The sequence below is a fragment of the Etheostoma spectabile genome, chromosome 6, assembly GCF_008692095.1.
Source record: "Etheostoma spectabile isolate EspeVRDwgs_2016 chromosome 6, UIUC_Espe_1.0, whole genome shotgun sequence".
Lineage (NCBI taxonomy): Eukaryota > Metazoa > Chordata > Actinopteri > Perciformes > Percidae > Etheostoma > Etheostoma spectabile.
The window spans coordinates 17,463,752-17,469,623 of NC_045738.1; the positions used below are offsets into that span (position 1 = coordinate 17,463,752).

At 39.8% G+C, this 5,872-nt stretch overlaps 2 long non-coding RNA genes across 2 annotated transcripts in view; one reads left to right on the forward strand and one right to left on the reverse strand.

Annotated features, from left to right (window-relative positions):
• The window catches only part of LOC116691758 (uncharacterized), a 22,205-nt gene that overhangs the window by 4,461 nt on the left and 11,872 nt on the right, over positions 1-5,872 (forward strand). Inside the window, exon 2 of the long non-coding RNA XR_004332545.1 lies at positions 342-347. This is a non-coding gene — a long non-coding RNA (uncharacterized LOC116691758). The remainder of the gene's footprint in view (positions 1-341; positions 348-5,872) is intronic.
• The window catches only part of LOC116691757 (uncharacterized), a 6,711-nt gene continuing 5,673 nt past the window's right edge, over positions 4,835-5,872 (reverse strand). Inside the window, exon 3 of the long non-coding RNA XR_004332544.1 lies at positions 4,835-4,936. This is a non-coding gene — a long non-coding RNA (uncharacterized LOC116691757). The remainder of the gene's footprint in view (positions 4,937-5,872) is intronic.

Below are 5,872 nucleotides of genomic sequence, written 5' to 3' on the forward strand. Positions count from 1 at the left end.
TATGTATGTATGTATATATATATATATATATATATGTATGTATGTATGTATGTATGGTTTTTCCACAAAAAGATTAAATTACCTTGTTATAAATTCTTGAAGAAAATATGTACTCCTTCTCCCTCATGAAAAAAATTCCAGAATCTATAAATATGCAAATATTGTTTATTTCAAAGGTTCAAGTGCTGGACACAAGATGTCTCCTACTTCAGTTCTCAGTGTTTGTGCACTGGAAGTTTCAAGTTTCCACACACTCTGTAAGTTTTATATTTGACCACGGTGTCACAAAATCATGCTTGTACGTACTTAAACTGAGGTAAATATGAGAAACAGAGAAACAGACAAATGTGAAAACTACTTTCTAGTGTCAAACTCTGCACGTACATACATCATTCTGCACAGTGAAGCTCAAACAGCCAACTGAGGTAACAATATCAACAATAGACATTTTTTTTAGAGTTAAGTTCACAACAATGTAATGCTCAGATCAAAATGTTTGTTTTCTCAGAATATTAAAGGTGTTTTTGTTCTCGACAAACTTTAGATAAAAACACCTCTGCGTGTATTCAAAGTTGTTGAAATTCAGTGTTGTTGCCAAGAAGACTTTTCCCAATTAGTACCAGTACAAGTACCAGCCATCAAGCCATCAAACCAAGCATTAAACAAAAGATGACATTTTCTAAAGAGCATTTATGATTTGAGGTAAATTCAAAGACTGTAATTCTTCCAAACAAAGCAAATAAATAGTTTTTCAATTTTCAGTTCCGCAAAGAATAATCACTCATTTGCAAAATTGACCATAAACAATAGAGGGGAAAAAAACAACAATAAAAAATGTCTAAAGATGAATGTTGCCAAGACAGAACAAGATGCACTGACAAAAACAGGGAGGAAGCCATTGTCTGATTGTCTGTGGATCACACAAGAACGCATACAGCGGGCATGTGTTTCTCAGTCATCAGCTACAGAAAATCATTTGTTTCATAGGAAAGCAGGAGAGAGAAACAGAGAGATATTCTCCAGGGGTATGAAGGAGTCAGAGGGCTTTGTTTGCCCGGAGCTGTGGTGACGCCCGGGTGAGGGAGATGGGCGTGTCCACACAGCCTCACCTAGGAGGTTGTGTTGTCGGGCTGCAGGCCAAGAGGAAAACCCACAGGGTCTCAAAAAGACAGATAGACGTCATAGAGGGCAACGTGACCGACTCTGATGCCAGCTCAGGGGGAAACCAGTTCCATCCAGACTGTGTCAATCAAGTGTTAAATTGATAGATGCTTAAAGCAACTCTGGCACGATCTGACCTGATAATACGCCTCTCTTATCGGTCTTAAGCACAAAGTGGAGTAGGAGCAAAGAAGAGCATCACATCTCTGACCAGCTGGGACCCTAATTATTTCTTTTATGTACCTTAATTACATTTTGGGTGTTGGATGTCTTCACTTTTCTACCACCAGGAAGAGACTAAACAAACTTCTAAAGAGGTGATTGATGTAATGTCCAAAAAAAACTGGATGTTTGACAGACCGGCTGAGGTGACAAACATGAGTGTGTTTTCTGTACTGATGTCACAGTACATGATTTCTTGGGATTAACATCTTTAGGCTTTCAGTTGCTACCTCTGGCTGCAGTTTGGGGAAGCGGCACACAAAATGCAGCTTTATTAAAGTAATAATTTGTAACACTTTTTACAGAAATGAACAAAAATTGGGCAGGTTTTTCCTGGGATATTCTCAAAACAAATGAGGTGACATCCTTCTATACCAGTTACACAGTGCAGTCCAATGATGGATGTTGCCCCCAAAAGATTTAGGAATTATGGGTAGTGATTTTATATAAACCCACCATACTTACACAACAAACATAAAAACAAATGATCATTCTTCTCCCTCCCAACAAATGTATAACACATTCAACAAAACATGTGTCAACAACTGTCTCTGACAGGGCGCTCAAGTTATAGTATAAATTTACTTCCAAGACAACATGTTCAAACACAAAATGCAACAAGCCTTTCAGTATCGTGAGATTCCTCCGTCTTTTACGCACTGTGTCGAATGTTTAGGAACATGAAAGGAGGGAAGCCGCCTGTTTCCCTGTGGAGCGGTAACATCTCTATTTGTCGTCCCTGGGGAATCGCACTTGTCAGCGTGCAGCTCTACAGAGATAGATCCCTCCTCTGACTCTAGGGGAAATCACCTCATTTTTTTATGTCCATCCACTCAAATCCTATGGCGCCTCGGCCCTCCCCTAATCCCCTCTCTCTGACGTACAGTTAAATTCCCCCTGTACATCAGTGTTACAGGCCAGTGGTTCTCTAACTTTTTCAGCCCAAGGACCACTTATCCAACAAAAAAAACTCACAGACCACCTTACTATAAATATATAAAAATATAAATAACTATTCCCCGAAACAATAGGCCTCCTACTTCAACAGTATATTACAAATTACAGCCAAAATAAATGGCTAAATTAATAGTTTGCGTGACATTGGGCCTTATCTTGCACCCGGCGAAGCGCAAAGCCCAACGCAAGTGTCTTTGCTAGTTTAAGATAGACGCAGTTGCCCATTTTCTGTCCAGCGCCCACGTCGTTTAAAGAGAAAATGCACTTGCACCCATCTGTGCGCTCATGGGCATGCTGGTCTTACAGGGAGGTGTGTTCAGGTGCATTCTTGGCATATTGCTATCTTAAAGCAATGGAAAGGGATTGCGGCATTGACCAACAAAAAGCTGGTCTAAAGTCAATGACACAGCACGGCAAAAGAATTCTTAAAAAATAAATAAATAACGCAGCACGCATGCACACTATGCTTGTTACACACACACGCAAAATTTTAAAAAATAAAAATATGACCACGGTACAAATGCACCTGGCTTTTAAAGAGATTACACTCTGATTGATTTATTGCATGTCACACCTAATATACACTTGTGACTACATAAAGACACTAAGGACAACCCTTTTGAACCATGCGCCTGGTGCACGAAACCTTTTTTTCTACCGTTAAACTAGCAAAAGTGGATTGGTAAACGCCTTAAACACACCTGCACCATGCGCTTCACGCCATGCTTGGATAGTTACAATAGGGCCCGCTGTCTCTGTTGCGATCTTGATGGGAAGCACGGTGCTGCTTTTGCTGAGATATCAGGGAAGCAGTCTGTCTTATGCCATCGATCCATGTTGTCAGTTGACACTAACCATAAACTTTGTTTCTTCACATTTTCTTCAAATGTCACGCTGCTCATTTGTAATGTAAATTGGAGACAGCTTCACAAAACGTTCAACTTCGTTGCTGATCACCAACAACAAAGAAAAAGTATTACAGATAATAGCATATAGATATGAGTTTATTTAACATTGAAAGTAACACAACTATGCTCCTCACTATGAGGGTTGGAGTCGCCTGCAGCCAGATTAAGTAACACTGTTTTAAATTTTGAAATAAAAACATGATACGTTACCAAATCTATCCACAGACCCCTCTTTGAGCAAATACTGCATTGGGAACAGCAAACCGTTGATGCCGCTGTCGCTTCTACGTCACCCGGATCGTTGGTCTGATTGGTTGATACAATTGTGTACAGATTCATTTGAACTATGCCAGTTGGTCACGCCTTTTGTGCCGAGAAAATACAGAGCAGACTCCCCAGACCAACGCTCAATCGCAAATCTATTGAGCTTGGCTTGGTCTGGTGATAGCCAGACTGTGAAAGACCAGCACAATTGGCAAATTGATTTATCTGTCTTTTATTGAATATTAACAACTGATTTTACCGAGATTTTCCACAGTTGAGAAGTAACAATAAGCTTCCTGTTTTCATCTATAAGCATCAACACACACACTTCATATAGAACATAACGTTGGCAGAGTTGCATGCACAGTCACATATAGACACAAACACGTTCTTGGTACCTTGCAGGGGCAAACCTCCCACTCCTGCTGCCTCAAAACACACCTGCCAGTCAACACACAGTAGAGTTAAATCCCAAAGAGCATTGACACTGAAGCATCATAAAGAGAGACAATTGAATATATGCAAGATGGATCGGGGGGTGGGAATAAGCTATACATTCTTGTATAGTATAAGTTAAGTGAACCTGTAATTACATCTTTGAGAATTAAAACTTCAACTGATGGGTATATAATAGCTAGTTATGGATGATATTCACACTGTTATCTATCTGCCAAGGGAGTTTGATCAACTCATAAGTGCAACTTATAAATAGTAAATTAGAGGTTTTCGGTTCAGTTGCTTTACTTGGTTAACGTGGTTGTTTTCTTATCGACAAATGCTTCATTGCTCTCATACAGAATCCCCTGGATTCAAAAGTTGCCTGGTCATCGGCGCCCAGATAGCTCAGTTGGTGGCAGCGGTCCCGGGTTCAACCCCGGCCTGCAGCCCTTTGCTGCATGTCATTCCCCCCTCTGTCTCCCCTTTCATGTCTTCAGTTGTCCTGTTAAAAATAAAGGCTTAAAATGCACAAAAAATAATCCTTAAAAACATATATGAGTTGCCTGGTCAGAGGTTTATATGTATCAAATATGGTGACTGTCAATGGAGTCAGGTGAGATGCTGGGAACTTATTTTTCATTCTGAATTTCAGGTTCATTTTGAGTATTTTTGAGTTCCAGTTACATAGATACGTAGATAGCTGGTCTTTATTGTCCCATTGGTTTTTATGTGTGTCTTTGTATGTATGTAATGATGTGATGTAATTTTGATGCCTATCTTGGCCAGGTCTCCCTTGCAAAAGAGATTTTTAATCTCAATGGGTATTACCTGGTTAAATAAAGGATAAATAAAAAAAAATAGGGAAAATCCGTCCCACACATCTTCTTTCCATAGCACAACACCACATATAGAACACATAAAACATGTAACACATATGCAAACCACATCACATTAAGACACCCACATAGGAATATCAAATGTGAAAACTGCAAAGCAACTGAGATGGTGGTGGCAATATTATAGTTTATTCAGCACTGTGATGGCGGTGGGAAAAGAACATTTTTTTGTATTTAGTCCAGTTCAGTTCTCTGTATCTGTGGCCGGATGGAAGTAGTATGAAGAATTGATTCAGGAGATGGTCTGTGTCACCTGCTATTGTACATACTAGGCATGTGATGGCTGTGGCATTCATGTCTGATAGGCTGGGTGTGGGGAGACTGATTATCTTAGAAGCAATATGTATGTTTTCTTAAAAATACATCTTGGAGTTTTTAATAAACTTTTATTGTTAAACAGTTTGAGTAACACTGTTTTAAATTTAAAATCAAAAACATGATACTTTACTGAATCTACTCACAGACCACTCTTTGAACAAATACTGCAGTAGGTTGTGAATAACCACAGAACCAATAGGCCTGTAAGTGAGTTTACCATTTATGTAGCAAATGTAGCAGGCTGTTCTTACTCACAGTTTGTACTTATACCTGTGACAAGTAATGCACTTTATAATTCTGATGTAACCTACCTAATGGTAAGCCAGGATGTGCAGGGCTGCCTTTAAAAGGTCCCTTGGCATTAACATGTCACCTAATGAGGTTTTTAAACATTATCATGCCTGCTTATGGTCCTCCAGTGGCTAGAAATGGCGATAGGTGTAAACCTGCTCTGCTATTCGGGGAAAATGAAAGCTCAGATAGGCCAATTTGGAATCTTGCCCCTATGAGGTCATAAGGAGTAAAGTTTCCTCCCCTTTCTCTGCTTTGCCTGTCTAGAGAATTTAGCCCTCTTATAAGAGAGAGACATCATGGCTTTGAAATGAGCAAAGTGGCAGTTGGTCAAGGCACACTCCCCCTCCTCCTCCTTAAAAGCTACAGACTCAGATATGGCACATACTAAGAAAAGCTCATTGTGGGACTGGCTCT